At 35.5% G+C, this 18857-nt stretch overlaps 1 protein-coding gene across 2 annotated transcripts in view; it reads right to left on the reverse strand.

Moving 5' to 3' along the window:
* The window catches only part of LOC140168494 (urotensin-2 receptor-like), a 224817-nt gene that overhangs the window by 135916 nt on the left and 70044 nt on the right, over positions 1–18857 (reverse strand). For both annotated transcript variants that reach the window (XM_072191894.1, XM_072191895.1), the window contains exon 2: positions 7325–7406. The gene's annotated coding sequence lies outside the window, so the exon portion shown is untranslated. The remainder of the gene's footprint in view (positions 1–7324; positions 7407–18857) is intronic.

Here is an 18857-nt window from a genome sequence, read left to right on the forward strand (position 1 = left end):
GAACGTTGCAATTTATTGCCCCTAGACAAATGACACCGTTTTATTTAAGTGGATTATAGGAGTAAAGTGTGTGCACAAAGTAGCAATGTAGCAAAGCGTGTAAATGGGTTATTCCAGAAATTGATGGCGCGGCTTAAGGCATGTAAGTTTGTACCATATTTTTATGGGAATTCCCAGACCAAATTTTTATCAAAAAATTACTAAAAAAATGAGAATTCCCATGTCATCTTTATGGTTGTGAAAATAATGATTTTTTTTTTTTTTTTTTGGGGGGATTCCCAGAGCAAAATATGGTGACAAATTTGGGAATCCCCTGTCTTCTTGGGGGGGGGGAGTTCCTTTAATTTCTGGAATATCCCAATGACACTGACCAGATAGCTTTTGAAAGGAATACTTACATTTCACAGTATGCAATGCGATAGAACAATATTCTATGAATCATTATAGCCAAATAACGTTTTAAATATTCTTTACTGGCAGGTTTTGATATTTTTATGAATTGATTGTCGTATTAATGGTAGCACACAGCCTCCTGTACATATCAGCGCTGAAAGCATGGTACCATGTATTGTCCCTTAAATCACCGGCCATTGATTCACTACGAAACAGTGAGATTTTTGGTTGCAATTAAATTAAATTAGGTACATGTGTCGGGTTTTTTTTATAATTTTTTGTTGTAATATGAAGATAACATATGTGACCGTACAGCACGAATGAGCCGTAAATGTCCTCAATTGTATTCTGAGTTACAGTGTAAAATGGGCATGAAGGTCGTATTCATAGGTACCTCAATTTGGTGCTACGTGTACCTCATTTAATGAGATACACGTAGCACCAAATTGAAATACCTATGAATATGACCTTCATGCCCATTTTTTACACTGTAACTCAGAATACAATTGAGGACATTTACGGCTCATTCGTGCTGTACGGTCACATATTCAAATCAATATTAATTGTGATATTTTGGCCTAAATACATTTTTAGCAAAATACGGCTTTCAAAAGGAATGGATACGTGCAGTTAGCCAATACCGACAAGTGTCTCATTATTACGTAGTCAATTCACCACACACGGTGAATGGGAGATGTCCTCATTTTTTTCTAATGTTATGAGTATAGGATATTCAATAAGAATATCTGGTGCGATCCACAAAAATCCAGATTTTGATACATATGAAATAAAAGATCATCTAATAGAGTCAAAAACATGCATTAACTCAATTGCTCAATATTCCCGATTCGACACTCTGCTGAATTCATAACGATGTTCTTGAAAACAGTAGTGCTGACAGGTAGGGGATTTTTAATGCTTTCCTAAATTGTTATTGTGCCACTGGGATCAGATCAAGTCGTTGGTAAGTTGCCTAGGTCGTTTATTCCATTCTAAAGTTGTTCCATTTTCCCAAAAGGAGCTGACAAGAAAACCTGAGTCTACAAAGGGACCTGTCAAATAGTGATAGGGATTAAGATAATATTTACGGTATTTAAACGAAAAATGAAGCAATATTAGTACATGATAAGAAGGTGTGTTCTTGAAAACAGTTGCGCTTAGAGATATGGGATTTCCAATTCTTTCCTAAATTGCATTGTGCCACTGGGCTCAGTTCAAGTTTTGGTAATTTGTCTCATTAGGTAACAACGCGTTTGTAAATTATTCCATTTCCCAAAAGGAGCTGTCAATCAAACCTGGGTCTACAAAGCCGTAACAAAGGGACCTGTCCAACACATTCAGAGTTTCACAAAAGTAGCTACAATTTTACAATTGGAATGGTTTACGTATCGATATAAGCACTTGAATGAGTCCTCCCGTGGGCCATGTCTAGCAAGTATGGAATAGCAATGAGTTGATATGTTTACAAAATATCGCTCAACAATACGACAAATTTTAACTGGGCCAATAATAATACATTTAATGGAAACAAAATGTGTTCCTCAAACTCTTGATGATAGTACTGGCACTGATGTTATTTAATATTGTAATGTCATGAAATTTGGAGTTTAGATGAGGCGTTTGTCCGTATAATATAACATAACTCGGTATGAATTCCTATCTAAACATAAAAAACACTAGATGTTAGGGAAAAAAATACAATAATTTTAATGGTTCTGTTTCCTCTATAAACCAAAAACTGAAAGTAGCATTATGTATTATGCAGTACCACTTATTTTAATTAAGTTTATCATCCGTGGGAGAAGAATTACCAAAGCGTGTTCCGCTCTCCAAAGATAATGTGGCTTTTGTGTTATGATTAGTTCTTTTGTAGTAAACGGCTTCATTATAGTTAATAGTAAAATGTTGATTGGAAAGAAATGGTAAAGATGCAGCATCTCCGTCACCATGGATACAAAATATTATCACCATGGAAACAAAACAACATCACTGGGCAGGGAAAACCTCATAATGTACTTTTTGCCCTTGAACATGGATGGAGCAAACCATTCAATAAAGTTTACAGCGATCAATGGGTTTTAAGCAAGCATTGTGGCACGTAACACTCTCTATTTATCTTCGCGCTGACTTCAAATCAATACAAATAGCTGCAACTTTTAAATTCGGGTAATTTTCTTTAAAAACACTGCTGTGATGTTAATATTGAACGAAATCGGACAAATGGGGTATCAAAATGCGCGTAAATAAATCGTCCTTCTTTCTATGTTAAAATATTGTGGAAACAATTATTAGTTCTGAAGCTATAGGCGTATTTATAACAGCTGAGTTACTTTTTGTGCAGAGTTTAGAATTAGTTTCTGCACATTTTGACATTTGTAGCTATTGACTAAATATTGACGTCACAGCGTACATTTAAACCAATGTATCCCAAAGTTTGAACGTTGCAGTAAATTGTATTGAATTTGTATTCAGTATAATGGAAGGAAATCTGTGTAATGATATCTGAGTGTTTTTCTATTGTATGTAAGTGCAACTTTCAAATCTGGACCTCATTACATTAAATTGACCGGTGTTTTATTGTTTTCTGGGCTATCGTAACAATTAAGATGTCAAAATGCGCAGAGATAAATTCTGCTTCCAACGCATTTTACAGATTTCTAATACAATAGCCCCTTTTTGAATAATGGCCATTATTTAAGGGGGGGGGGGTAGTTATTTAATCTATTTCAATTCATTGTTATCTTGCAAACGAACGTATGTTGAAGGACAATCAAATGTATGTGAATGTCTGGTGGAAATATATTATCGATTTGATGTCATCAAACATTCGATAGAAGTAAAACATTAATGGAACATGTTGCATCGAATATTTTACATCCATTAAAAAGTTTGTCGCGGCCTTAAGGACGAATCGTCTCTTCACTTTTTAGACAAATCAAATTCTGATGATGAAACTCAATGTTATCCAGACCTAACAAATTCAACACTAGTAATAGATTATTATGTGACACCCTGTATGCGCGTGTCATGTAGCCCTTGATCAAATTTGAGTGTGTTCTGCAACTTGCATCGGCAACATTAGGATCATTATATGGAGCAGTTACAGAGTTTGCGAAATGGGACTTAAAAGCACAATAAATCAACGTCTAGAATATTATAGAATTAAAGCCTATGGAAGTCGAAGTGAACGCAAAAATCTATAGAGGGACGTGAAAACAATAGTTTACATATTTCCTCACAGACTACAAAGTCACCCCTTATGTGTTATCTAATTTAAAGACCCATTATTGAAAATCTATTTTGGTTTGGGTAAAAAACACGCCAATGAAACTACTAATTGAATAAGGTTCAAATAATGTCTGTTCCAAACGTCAAGCCTGGTATATACTTTTGAGTGCGCTCATGATGTACAAAAATTCAGTTTGCGAAATGAAATATTTTGATAATTTCAACGGCAAGGGGATTAATATAAGGGGATTAAATTTGAAAAGTATAAAATGATTTGAAACAATTGTACTATACATCAAAATGTGTTGCTTTTAGGGCGCTTCACTTTTCAAACCACCGAAAAAAAATGGGTCAACCTTTTCGGGCTGTGGAGGAAGGGGCGGCAAAATTGAATTTTCTTCAGCCCCCCGGAGTAGGAGCGGCCACGGTACCCCACTGCTCCACTCGCTAACACGCGATGATGACTAAGCCAATGAGTAAGCTTGTACTTGGTCGCGGAACTAGCACAAACGGGTTTATTGATAAAAATAAATCGCTTGGTGATAGTGGGACAAGAGTATCAGTTACATATCTGATTCAATACGTGGTAGAGAGCCTACCTAATCAAGAACATGATAAGAACATAAACAATGTGTGCTTGTCTGCAATGTCTTTTGATATATTGACGTCATCTAACCTCCTATACACGGATCCTGAGTGCAACAACCAAACTTAAAATGATTAATATAAACAATTACCAAGTACAAACATGCCCAGCGATGAGCCAGTCTTAAGATACATTGGTATTTTTCACATGAGCAAATTTATGTCCATGGGTATTATTTCGTTATGAACACGGCAGAGTGCCGAATACACAAACTTGCTGTTCTGAGTAAAATGTATATAATAGAAGTGAATGTGCACGAATTATTGGCAATACTTGCATGCTCTGAAATAATCGATATATCCTCAAAACGCGTTTTAGCAGCTATTCGGCTTTATGCTTTATCCAAAATGTCTCTACCACTGCGTAGAGAGAGGTCGAATACGCATTCAACTACTACTAGTAAACCATAGCACGCATTCTTGATTCGGGGCTTTTGTGTAGAAATTACTGGTTGTCCTAAGGCTATGTAGACTTAACTTGCTATATAAGTTATAAATAGTCATTCCTGTAATATTTAGCAAAAACTCGAGGATTTTGAAGCAAAAATAACAATATATTGGCCTATATTTTGCGTACAATTTTCCGGGATTTTCCAATTTCACAGGCGCGCACTCACATTATTAAACCACAGCAATATCATGCGGGAAATGTTTGTACTTATTTTGGTATCACTGGATAGAAGATACCTACAGCTATACCTTGGTATCAAATATATTAGTATAGGGCATGTAATATAGAACATTCGGGGTTTCCCGCTATACAATACTATACAGTTAAGTATACGATTCGTCTCTCTGCCGAATTCATTTATCGCACTTAGGCGCGATTCGTCCAAATCAAAATTTCAATAACTACGTCGGTGAGTAAGATTTACCATTAATTTTTGGTGGAAATAAAAGATAACCTGAAACATAATCATAAGCATACAAAAACTAAATTTGCTCAAAATTCTCGATTCGTCACTCTGCCGAGTTCATAACGAATTATAATCAATCATTTCTCTCATGAAACACAGATAAGAACGGGCTACGGATGCTATAAATAGGATGTTATGGAATTTCAGATATACACTATTATAGTACCGTAGGATAATTCAAGTAAAAACGTTCCCCTATCCTGAGACTAGTTACTATAGTCTCCGCCCTATCATGACTATCGATGGAAACTAGTTGTCGAAATCGGTTGCACTCTGGGGTTAACATGGAAATGTATTACCCTAAGGCAAATGACACCATTTTTGTAAGTGGGTTTTATAGGAGGTGAGGTGTGAACCAAGGGGTTGAGCATAACGGCGGTGACGAAACGTAGATGAAATTATATAGATCATATAAAGAGCTTGTTTCCAAACCATGTTAAGTCCACAACCACGTGTTCCTCGTTTACTTGTGCGATAAAATCACAATTACTTTGACAAGTTTGACATTAGCAACAATGAGTTGTACCATCAACAAGCCATTATTTTCCACAACATTGCTGCTTAACAGTCTCAATCTTTGCGTACGCAAGACGAACAAGGGTGCCGGAGAATGGGCCTTTTCAGTGGCTGCTTCTTACAAATGAAACTCAATCCCCCTAATCATCCGTAGTGCCCAAACTGTCCATAGTGCAGTTATACTGCACAGCAAACATGATTCGACTTTTGCAGTACTTAAACCTGGTTAACCGGAAATTACTCCAGCAAAATCAATCGATAAAGTCTAGCCAGCCCGCGCCCATCCTCCACATTGAATGGTGGACTGCACTTATGCCCAAATATGGCACTTGCCAATCAATAATCACCCACTTGAAAGTTATGCACAGATATGGGAGTTGTTTTTGCTGTTATTTGTTACTTACATATCAGGGAGGTACGAACATTTGCAGATGCCCCACCTGCTCAGTTTTTAGCCTACATGTAATATATACATTATTCTTGATTGACAAGTACAAATATTATCCGTCAAGTGGTTTAGCTTTAATGCCCTTCGGAAGAGAGCGGTCCACAAGTGTCACTTGTGTAGTCACTAAAAGTTGCATTGGATTTACACATGGAATTTTACAGGCCAGGCCTTACTAAAACACCAAAGTGCAAATATTTCCAAACATCTAAATTATAGCTAAAAAATTAGGACATGTTACAAAACTATATTGGCCGGTTATTTTTTACACAGTGACGTTGACTAGGCAATGCCCTATACCTTCACATTCTATATCCTATAACATTCACTGTTTGTAGAGGTCACGCGTCAATGGTGAGAGCACTGTGTATTGTGTATAGGAAAATGAACAGTAACTGCAGTATGCGCCGGGTTCAAATCCCTTCTCAAAACATACCTTCTCTCATGATGTTGCTTTTGTTTGTTTTTGGTTTTTCTGAGTTTCTACGCTTTGTATCCTCTGGCATAAGGCGCATTACAAATGCCGTGTTACTTACTTACTGTTACTTATTACTAATAATATGCAGACTATTGTTCTCATCTAGGAACCAAAGGCCTCACACATTATTATTACTGTGCATCCATCCACTGTCTCCTTTTAATGGTGCATCCAACTGAAATTAATATATCTATAGCATCACAATCCATTGCGATATCGCACAAAAGACCGTCGGCTTTTCATCCCAGCTACATACACTTTAAGTACATAATATCATTACATTTATAAAATTTACTTCGAGGACTGTTAAATATCAAAAATACCAATTTTAATAATTGGCCATAAAATATGTATTACGCTCGTATATCGCGAATTTCAAGAAAATCAAAAATATCTGACATCAGAAGGCCCTTCTTTGTATTCACAATGCAATTCGATATGTCTAATGTGCGCTCATGTCCCACAAAAAACCTGTCCAAACGTTGCTACCAGAACCTTTAAAGCACCCAATATGGGCAAATTGGTATACTGATAGGCTGCAAAAAAGTCAATCATCCAAAGTTCTCAAATACGGTGACTTAGTGCCATGGTACAACAAATGAAAGTTTGAAATAAAAACCAAATCGGATTTTGTTCTTTGCGAATTTATACCAAAAAATAAATACATTTTCAATGTTTTCGAATGATAAAACAAATTCTTACCTTGTATTTATCTCTCTTTCCAGCGATTTCCTGAGAATCCAAATATCAAAACACGCCTTACTTGCAGCTTCGGAAAACGTGCCTGTATTTGGTAATCAATGTTAAAGATATGAAATAATTACCGAAAGTGTAAAAAATAATAACTTACAAACTTAAGAGAATGAGGGTACCTAATTATGTTAAATTTGATTGATCTGATTATTGAGGCCCATCTCATATTGGGGCCCATCAATCAAACATTATTATTGTAAGTTTGAATTTGAATAAATATTTTTACTACCGCAATGAATGATAATCTTCACAAACGTAAGACTTTAACCTTTATTTATTGGCAGGATTTGTTCTACAAAGTTCTCCACTGATTATTGAGTCCCATCTCATATTGAGGCCCATCAATCAAACATTCTTATTCTAAGTTTAAATTTCTTATTCTAAGTTTGAATTTAAATTGCCTCATCCAGCGGTTTGAAATCTAATAAGAAAGGTTTTCAGTGTCCCACAGAACAGTACACGACTTCCGCTCTGTTGAACACCAAACCTCAGGATTTTCTGCATTTGCCTAAATGCAATATGTCTTGGGCCTAAAATGAGAAAAATATGAGCTTTCACCTGAAATTTGTATTTAATGGAGTTAGGAAGAAGGATGGGGCTGTCAACTTTACTCATTAGGTAAGCATTGACAAGTTATTCCATTTCCCGTTGGAGCTGTCAATCAAACCTGAGTCTACAAAGGGTCTGTCAATCATATTTAGATTTCACAAAAGAATTACATAATATCACTATATTCAATTTTTTACAATTGGAATGGTTTACGCATTGATCCGAGCATTTCTATGAATCCTCCCGTGGGCCCTATCTAGCGAATATATGAGTTATATATTGCATGCATCGTTAAATATCGTTAAACAATACAACACATTGGAAATGAGCCACTGATAAATAATTTATTGGAAATAAAAATCGCTTCCTCACACCTCTTGATAATAGTGTAATAGATATAGTAATGTTGTAATGTCATGATATTTGTAACATGTATTACCTTTGCATCTTTGCATATAACAACATATTCAAGAAAGAAGAGTGATACTATACTGAAAGGGATACACAAATTCTGTCATTGTTACCATGAAACACGAGGGAACTTATACCGATGCAAATGATAGCCACCCTTAGATGAATCTTCGTATTTATTTAGCTTCAAACCTGATTATTCTATTCAATGACAAAATTATTTGCTTTTATTAAGAACAATTTGAAATCGTTAAAAATCAAAATTGATGGTGAAAATAAGTTGAAATGTAGGTTACTCAAGGATTTTAACAAAACATACCGGTTAGAATGGTTTTATACTGCCTCTAATCAAAACTCAAAAGAATATAGTTTTTCTGCATTTCTTGACTATAGTATGCTCCTATTGTTACGATAATAACCAAAATAATCTACTTTGATTGAAAAAAAAAATGGTATAATATGGAAATCCGATTATGTATTGTAAAACCCGCATGACGAAACTTATAGGAAAGTAGGCCAGTCAAGATATGTTAACAAGAGTAGCCTGCAAGAAAAGTATTGGATCTTAACTTCCGAAGAGAAATAATGCGTTAGAGATGGAGGACTGTTTGATTTAGAAAAATCCACAAAGTCTATAGGAGGAAGTCATTTGAGACGGGTAGAAAGGGAGCATGACTTAGCGGAAAATTGTGAGCTTTCACCTGAAATTTGTATTTAATGGAGCTAGGGAGAAGGATGGGGCTGTCAACTTTACTCATTAGGTAAGCATTGACAATTTGTTCCATTTCCGTAGGAGCTGTCAATCAAACCTGAGTCTACAAAGGGTCTGTCAATCATATTTAGAATTTCACAAAAGAGTTATATAATATCACTATATTCAATTGGAATGGTTTACGCATTGATCCGAGCATTTCTATGAATCCTCCCGTGGGCCCTATCTAGCGAATATATGAGTTATATATTGCATGCATCGTTAAATATCGTTAAACAATACAACACATTGGAAATGAGCCACTGATAAATAATTTATTGGAAATAAAATCGCTTCCTCACACCTCTTGATAATACCGTAAAACCTCGTCTACAAGCATATAGTGTTTTTGATGAAAGCTAAGTTCATACGAAACTAGCGTAAATATGCCAAAACAAAAGATAGGTCTTACAATAATACTTGTTCGTATATGCTCGGATCTGTCATATATTTCCTCAAACTCCATAATGGCACCTGGATTTATTAAACTTTCATCAGAAGCACTCTATATGCTTGTAGACGAGGTTTTACGGTAGTGTAATAGATATGCTATTCTATTCAATGACAAAATTATTTGCTTTTATTACGAACAATTTGAAATCGTTAAAAATCAGATTATCCATTGATGGTGAAAATAAGTTGAAAGGTAGGTTACTCAAGAAATTTTAACAAAACATAGCGGTTAGAATGGTTTTATACTGCCTCTAATCAAAACTCAAAAGAATATAGTTTATTCTTGACTAAAGTATGCCCCTATTGTTACGATAATAACCAAAATAATCTACTTTGATTGAAAAAAAAAAATGGTATAATATGGAAATCCGATTATGTATTGTAAAACCCGCATGACGAAACTTATAGGAAAGTAGGCCAGTCAAGGCATGTTGACAAGAGCAGCCTGCAAGCAAAGTATTGGATCCGAACTTCCGAAGAGAAATAATGCGTTAGAGATGGAGGACTGTTTGATTTAGAAAAATCCATAAAGTCTATAGGAGGAAGTCATTTGAGACGGGTAGAAAGGGAGCATGACTTAGTCGACACTAAAATCAATTGCCTCTGGCACACACTATATAGGAAGAATTGTAAGGGTTCACAATGTGCTAAAAAGTATTAGTACACAAAAATCCTTATTTTGAAACTAAACCATACTTGAGCAAATTAAACCTGTACATTATGACACCACACTGTGACCTCAAATACAACATTAAAAGCATTTGATTCAAAACGTGTTTTTTTTTTGCAGTTGGACAAGAATTTGAGAAATTGCTGTAAACACAAAGTTAAGTGTCGCCACAATACAGTTAGCAACCTGGACAACCGATTCTTTTGTTATGCAAGACTCACTCAGTCATTTAATGAGGCAATACAAACGATCGAATTTGGTGTTGAAATGAGCTAAATTTGGAGTTACACCTTTTCAATGTAAAATTAATTTTCTCGGCCAAATAAAAAGCAATCATTTTCATTTTTTCAGTAAATGTCAGGTCAAATTGTAGTGCTTGATACTGTATTTTTTTTTAAATCCTAGTGTTAAACTTAGGCTTGAAATTCAGTCATTTCGTGTAAGATTTTCGATTTTGATAGGCTTAAACTCTGCCCGCGAGCCTTTTTTTGGATCAACCTTTTAGCTTTTCAAAGTAATATAGTTCGCTAATGAAGGATTTTTCCCAACTTTCTAACGCACATCACCGTGAGCGATATATCATAGTTTTGTCAGAATTTCCGTTTTGATTTCACCATTTTTTCCTCCCGCCTGAAATTTTTCAAAATCAACGCGTGAAATCTAAGGCTAATACTAGCATTGTGGATCGATATCCCTGGGTTTAATAGGAATACCGGCATGGCTACAGTTTTGCCAGAACTTCAATATAGCAACGAAATTCCCAGGCCTAATAGCGCTCCTACTGATCACAGCGGCGTAGCTGGGATTTTTTCCAAGGGGGGCAAGCCTGTATGGGGCGGGGGCCCAAATCCACCAAATTTCCCTGCACTTGGGGGGGGTCAGGGGCCCAAATAGACAATTTTGCCAGGCTTATTGAATATAATCGTATGGTATTGCATATCGCATCGATTCTCCATCTCTCTGCCCCTCTTCTCCCTCTCTCCAAGTCTGAAGGGTGTAATGAAAATGGCAACCCGCGATGGGGGGGGTAGGTCATACAAAATTCACCTGGAGATAGGAGGGACAGAAGATTAAAATCCCGTATAATAACACGCTAATTTTTCTAGGTTTGGACCGTGGATTTTCCCATGGACCTCAAGCGTGCGTCTCTTAATACGGACTAACCTAGGTAAACAAACAAACAGACAGACAAAATGGTTTTCATAATCATGGAATCCATATAAATTGAAATTGCAGCCTATCATGGGAGCAAATTTTTAAAATTCACCTCATTTACCAGAAAACCCAATTGGGGATTTGGGCTACTAAATCGCTGGTCGGGCAATATTTGCTTTTCAATGGAAAATTGCCCTGGATTACAACAATGAAAATATCGACTATTTCTGTTGGTTGCTCACGAGATAAAAGTACTGAGTTTGACATTTTCGGAGCATGAAGGGAAAAAGGGTAAAATAAAAACGGAAATTCTGACAAAACTATAATATATAGACCCACACGATGTGCTTTACAGAGGTGGAAAATATCTTTCTTTAGCAAACTATATTAGTTTGAGACGCTAAAAAATCAATTCAGTAAAAAGCTCGCGGGCGAACTCAAGGCCTATAAAAATCAAAAATATCACACTAAAAGACACAATTTGATGCTTAATTTTAACACCCGGATTTTAAAAAAATGTTTATCCAAGCACCAAGTTTTTAACTGACATTACTGAAGAAAAAAAAAAATTGCTTTATATTTGACCGAGAAAATTAATTTCATAGCAAAAAGGTGTATCTCTGAATTGTGCTGATTTTAACATGTATCGATCGACTTTTAGCGCGACTAAGCATTTCTAAAGAATCGGTTGTCCAGGTGGCTGACTGAATACAGCTTTCAAATACACATAAATTTGTGGCCCAAACGCAAGGAAGAAATGACAGACAGAAATGTAAATCATTCATACCTATATATCTATCATCTCCAATTCACTCTGATCAAATAAGTAGTGAAGATCTATACTCTGTAGCCTTTGGTGTTCAAGCTTTATAGGAGTGGGTGATATAAATTTATGATTAAACTAGAGGCAAATGGTGGTCATAGACCACAAACCTAGCTGGGGCATGTTGGTGTTGTGAAGGTATCTGACCCCTGCAAACTGTTCCAAAAATGTTCCCCTGTCATGAGGTTTGTTGTCACCGAGTTTTGAGTCATGTACTCCTCACAGATGTCCAGAAATTGCAATTCTAAGATTTGACCCAGATGACCTTTGACCAGACCCCTGCAAGTTGTTCCATAATTCACCCCTGGTCATGAGTTGACACCGAGTTTGAACACTGTTATACCTCTTACAGATGTCCAGATAACGCAATTCTAAGATTTGGCCCCAGAATGATGTCTTTTGAGCTGACCCATGCAAAATGTTCCAATATGTTCCCCAGGTCATGAGGTTGTCACCGAGATTGAGCCCCGTACCCCTTACAGATGTCCAGATATTGAAATTCGAAGATTTGACCCCAGCTGACCTTTGACCTTCCCCCTGCAAAATGTTCCAACTTGTTCCCCTGGTCATGAGGTTGTCGCCGAGATTGAGCCCCGCACCCTTACAGATGTCCAGATATTGAAATTCGAAGATTTGACCCCAGCTGACCTTTGACCTGATCCATGCAAAATATTCCAAAATGTTACTCTTCTCATCAAGTTTATTGTCACAGAAAATGCAGCAAATTCTAAGATTTGACATGACCCCTGCAAAATGTTCCCCTGGTTGTGAGGTTTGTTGTCACTGAGTTTGAGCCCCATAAATACCCCTTAGGGGGCTATCATTTTCTTTGGAAGGAGGATTCCAAATTATACAGGGGGTCATAAATTTTCGGAAAGAAAAATACGGGGGGGCATAATACTTTTGATGACCAAAATGTAGGGAGTCACAAGATGACCACAGATAGTGTGTTTATTTTATTCAAAACTAGCGGGAGCTAGTAGAGTAAACAGGAGCATTTAGTAAACGGGAGTGGTTAATAAAGATGTTGAACGGTGATGATAAACATTGTGTCTTGGACTAAAACATGAATAGGAATTATTATTATTACCCAGGTATACTTCTGGTTTACCATGTGCACCCTGTGTTTTAGGGTTAGGGTTTGGTTAGGGGGATGTCATTTTCTTCGTCGGGGGGGTGTCGGTGACCGGAGTAAAAAATTTTATGACCCTCCTGTCGCGGGCACAATTTTGTTTAGACCCCCCTATCTTGGGTCGAAAATTTTTATGAAAAAATTATAACCCCCTATAATTGGTCTAAAAATTCTATGACCCCCACTCCCCAGTATATTCATGACCCCCCTTCCAAAGAAAATGACAGCCCCCTTATAATTTAAATTTAAATTAGGGTTAGGATTAGGGTTAGGTTTATAAACGGTGAGTGATTAGGGTTAGGGTTATAATTGGGGTTGCTTAGGGTTAGGGTTATACTTGTGCGCAGGGTCTACCAGAATTATTCAATATTCATGAATAGTCCTTGTAACTATCACTAAATAGAATTAAATTAATTAAACTATGATCAGTCTTACCTTGTTAGTACTAGCTAGTATTTCTCATTCAAGATCACCATGATTACAGAAAACAGCAAATGAGTGATAACCATGATAACAATAAAATGTACTGGTACCATTAACTGTACACATTTATAAACATTTATCATACCACGATGCACTGACCAATTCATCTAACACTGAAACCTTTTGGAAATGCAGTTTTAACTTGTTGTAGGGCATAATGTTGTGCAATAGAAATGATTTACAATATTATTTGTATACCCTGACCAATTGACCCCCAAAACAGCTCAAATGTTACAGTCCATGACATATATACTACATCAAATGTAATGTGGCACCACATTAGTGCTGCCGCATGCACAGTATAATACCCAGTGGACTCGGAGGTATCATGAAAGGTTCCTGCACTTCTTTTACAGTTTCCAAAAAAATACTAGACTTTTAAAGGCTTTTATACTATTTTCCCCAACTTCATAAACAAAAAAAAAAGGTAGGAAAACAAATGAATTCATGTCCCGCATTCATGTAGGCCTATTCCATTTGCAAGCTATTTTTGTGTTGCGCATAATCTTAAACCATGTTTAATTTCCCTGTAAAATACAAGAACACCATTATTGTTAATGTTTTAAACCACACAAATTAGGAACTGGGATTCAAATATAAAACTTAATGCAAGATGTTTTTAATCAAACAAAATAAGATACATACTCTAAGATATAAGTATAAAACAAAAAACCCTAACATCAGAAGACAAGAATATCCCTCAACAATCATTTACTTAAACAAAACATAGAGCCTGTAAACAAATGCTAGTTCGAGTTTGATATTAACTGCCATGATAATGGCACTGAAAGAATTAAAGTTCCTACTGCAAAGGAAACACATCTGATAGTTTCCTACACCGGTATTAACATTGGAATTACTAATCAAGCCAAAAACACATTCATTACAAAGAAAGAGGCCAGAGAACACTTTCATTAATACAAAGAAAGAGGTCGGACATAACCATACAGAAATAAATGCTAAACATTTTAAAGCCTGGCTCATTAATCCCCTGTTTCCAAACATACCACCAAAGTCTGTAAAATACGAGTGCAAAATCAAAATCAAAAGATATAAGCCAGAGCCTAATACTAGTACTTTTAATAGTAAACGTAATATTAAACCCATAAATTTATACTAAAATTACTGTTAAGAAGTGCCTTTAACACACCTGCATGGTTCATATCAAAATCAAATTTCTATTAAAAAACCTATATAAATATACCATTACTGCTTCTCATATTCTGTCAGTTTCAATACATATTAAACAAACTCTGTGTATCCATACCTTCAGCATCACTCACAGGGGATGAGATTTCAAACCCCAGTAACTAAATTTCCACTGAATCTACCCATGCTCTTCCACACTCAAATCAACCCATGTCACAAAAACCAGGCTACAACCACAAACTACAACAATACTAAAATTGAAACACATATCACCAACTAGGTAATTAGCTCGCAAAACTCTTGTCACCATGTCAATCCCTCAATAATACTATAGTAAACACCTATCACAATCACCAACATTCTGCAACCATATGCTGCAACAACCTTGCAATTCCAACTAACTGCATCCAAAATCATATTAGCCATCAATCCTCCCACATATACATTCCCTGGGCTTGCAGAAACAACAGGTCATTAATTACCTTTTCAACTAATTAAGTGCCTTAGGTTAAATAACAAATTACAGTAACAAACTAACAAACACATTCATTCCTAAAAAAAAACAATGATTCAAAAAGGCCAAACCATATCTTCACTAGTCAAATAATTCTTACATAGCATCAAGTCAGGGTTTCATACTCAAAGGGTAACAAAAAAAACATGTGCAATTTCACTTAGTTGCCAGCGGAAGAAAACGGGAAGATTACAGTGGTTTGTTGCCAGCAGAAGAACCCGAACGATTACAATACCTAGCTGGGGGGTGTAAACCCCCCAGCTAGGTAATCATGATTACAATTTCTTTATGATTTTGTACCCGTCAATCTGTGTCAAGACAGTAATCTTCTTTAAGGTTTGCACAGCTTAAAAACCTCATACAGCCAGATTATTTTCAATCAAATGTGGGCTAAAGTTAATAAGAATAAGTTTTCAGCCCTATTAACTGTTCATAAAAGACAGTTCTGCCCAATCATGTCGGAAAATATCATCGACTCGCTAGTGCCAACTTATAGGGGTGGGTTTTAAACTAAACTTCAAGGTATAGGATATGAGGTTATTGTTCTTTGAGTTTATTGTGGCCACATTAGATTATTTAGATTTATTTATAGCAGAGTCACCTGGAAACTTTTCAGAACGTGTTTGGTTTTACATCAATGTCTGGGATATGATGTTATTGCTCTTTGAGTTTATTGTGGCCATAACATATTGTTTTGATAGAGTGTCATTGACTTCATACAAGGTAACCTTGAAACTTATCAGATTGTTTGGTTTATTTCAAGGTCTGGGATATGATATACCTCTTTGGGTTTATTGTGGCCAAAATAGATTATTTTGATAGAGAGTCATCGACTTCTGACAGGGCCACCTAGAAACTTATCAGAATGTTTGGTTTATTTCAACGTCTGGGATATGATATTATACCTCTTTGGGTTTATTGTGGCGAAAATAGATTATTTTGATAGAGAGTCATCGACTTCTGTCAGGGTCACCTAGAAACTGTTAAGAACGTGTTTGGTTTATTTCAAGGTTTGGGATATGATGTTATAGCTCTTTGCGTTTAATTGTGGCCACAAAAGATTTTTTTTATTGGGTGTCATCGACTTCTGACAGGGCCACCTAGAAATTTTTCAGAACGCGTTAGGTTTTACAGAAACCGATCAACGCTCCTTATGATAATGATAACCATTATGAACAATTGAAGAATCTGAGTTGCATTTACAGCGGAATATGCACATTCTTATCAATTAAACACACAGAGGAGACTTAATCAAAATCGAGCTTTTCTACGTCTAAATATAATACATTTAGACATAATTACATTCAACTGATGAGTTTATTATGCCCTTGCACATTTTGTCAATATGAAACATTGTCAGAAATGCATCATTAGCAGCATTGTATTTTAGGCAATACTGGAAAGTCATTGATGTTCAAAACTAAATCAACTTTATAAATATAAACAACAGTGGCTTTTTCCGACGGGAATAAGCAAACTATGATGCAATTTTTTTCAGTTTCGCCGTCGAGCGATGATTAAAGGAGGAAATAGGAAAAGTGATCCCGCTAAGTTAATCATCGCTCGACGGCCAAACTGAAAAAATTGCATCATAGTTTTATAAATATAATTATAATGTACTTAAAATGTATGTTGCTGAGCGAAAAATCCTACCATTATTTTAAAATTTGACCTATGGGAGATATACATATATATAAAAAGCTGTGCATCTTCAACAGGAAACGTCCAAATATATAATACTAAAACATACAAAAATATGCCTTAAGGGATGGGGTATGAACGTTTGGACAGTATTTATTGTGGGACATTAGAGCACATCAGACATATCGAATTGCATTCTGAATACGAAGAATGTCCTTCTGATATCAAATAATTTTGATTTTTGAAATTCGCAATGTAATACACATTTTATGGCAAATGATTAAAAATTGATATTTTTGAAATATAACAGTCATCGAAGTAAACTTTATAAATCTGATGATATGCACTTAAATTAAGTCTTTTTGAGGAAAAAATCCATATCTTCAATATGAAAGGTCAAAATTTTCAATTGATCGTCGGCTTTTCCTCCCAGCTACATACACTTTAAGAATATATCATTAGATTTATAAAATTTACTTCGAGGATTGTTATATATCAAAATTGTGAAAAATATCAAATTTTAATAATTTGTCATAAAATTTGTATTATATCGTGAATTTCAAAAATGAAAATTATTTGATATCAGAAAGACATTCTTCGTATTCAGAATGCAATTCGATATGTCTGATGTGCTCTCATGTCCCACAAAAAATACTGTCGAAACGCTCATTCCAGATCCCTTAAGACTGACTCGACACTTGACATATTTGTATTTGGTTGAATTACCTTTTATGCAGAACTCATAATTACGACAAAATAGTATGAAATTGTTTATTGCTGCACTGAAGATCCGTACATTAGTGCATTGGAGTTTAAATGAAGTCATCATATCAAAAGACATTCCAGACAGGCATACTTTGTTTATATTTTTATCATGTTCTTGATTGAAGTAGGCTCTCTACCACGCATTGAATCAGTGATTGAACTCATACTCTAGTACCACTCTCGCCAAGTGATTTGTTTTAATCTATAAACTCGATTGTATTACTTTCCGCATACAAGTGCATAAGTTAACTTATTGGTTATCATCGCGGGTTAGCGAGTGGAGTATGAGTTCAGTTTCATATAAATAATGATCTTCATAAAACATACAGAGCTGGATTTCAGTGAAAATGTTAAACCGTTACCAAAATTGCTAATATTTGACAGGGGACAAATATAAATTCAAGTATTGAAAAGACGTGAAGAGAAAGATATTGAAATTCGTAGATAATTAAGACCCTCTCAAATAACTGAAATAATGAACTCTTTTGAAATTTGCTTTGATCTTTTTGATTTTATTCTCATTAGCTTCAGCACTATACAATGTCACTAAGAAATAGTACGTTATCGTAATGCAGTCAAATGGCAAAAAACTTGAATTTGAAATGTTTTAAAACTCATATTTTTTATGGTAACATAATTATCATAATCGTTATGTACATAATGCTTCAAAAGCACGCCGGCAAAAACCAGCTTACTTTACTTCAACAAGTCCTGAGCTTTTCCTTACAAATGTGAAAAATTTAGACATATTAAAAGCATAAGCATAACGGGGCTTTAAATTTAGTGACTTATAGAAATCGTCTGCAAGTATATGCGTAGAGTGAGTATTTACATTGATATATGAGCTGATAGGCTGGAATCGATACAATGGCAGGCACATGTTTCTACAAAGCGAAACAAAATAGTCATGTTTGTAATACATTCGAAGTGTGTCATGACCTCCCTTTTCACAAGTTAACCAGAACTCAGGAGACACTTCGATGATG

This window comes from Amphiura filiformis, chromosome 13 (assembly GCF_039555335.1).
Source record: "Amphiura filiformis chromosome 13, Afil_fr2py, whole genome shotgun sequence".
Classification (NCBI taxonomy): Eukaryota; Metazoa; Echinodermata; class Ophiuroidea; order Amphilepidida; family Amphiuridae; genus Amphiura; species Amphiura filiformis.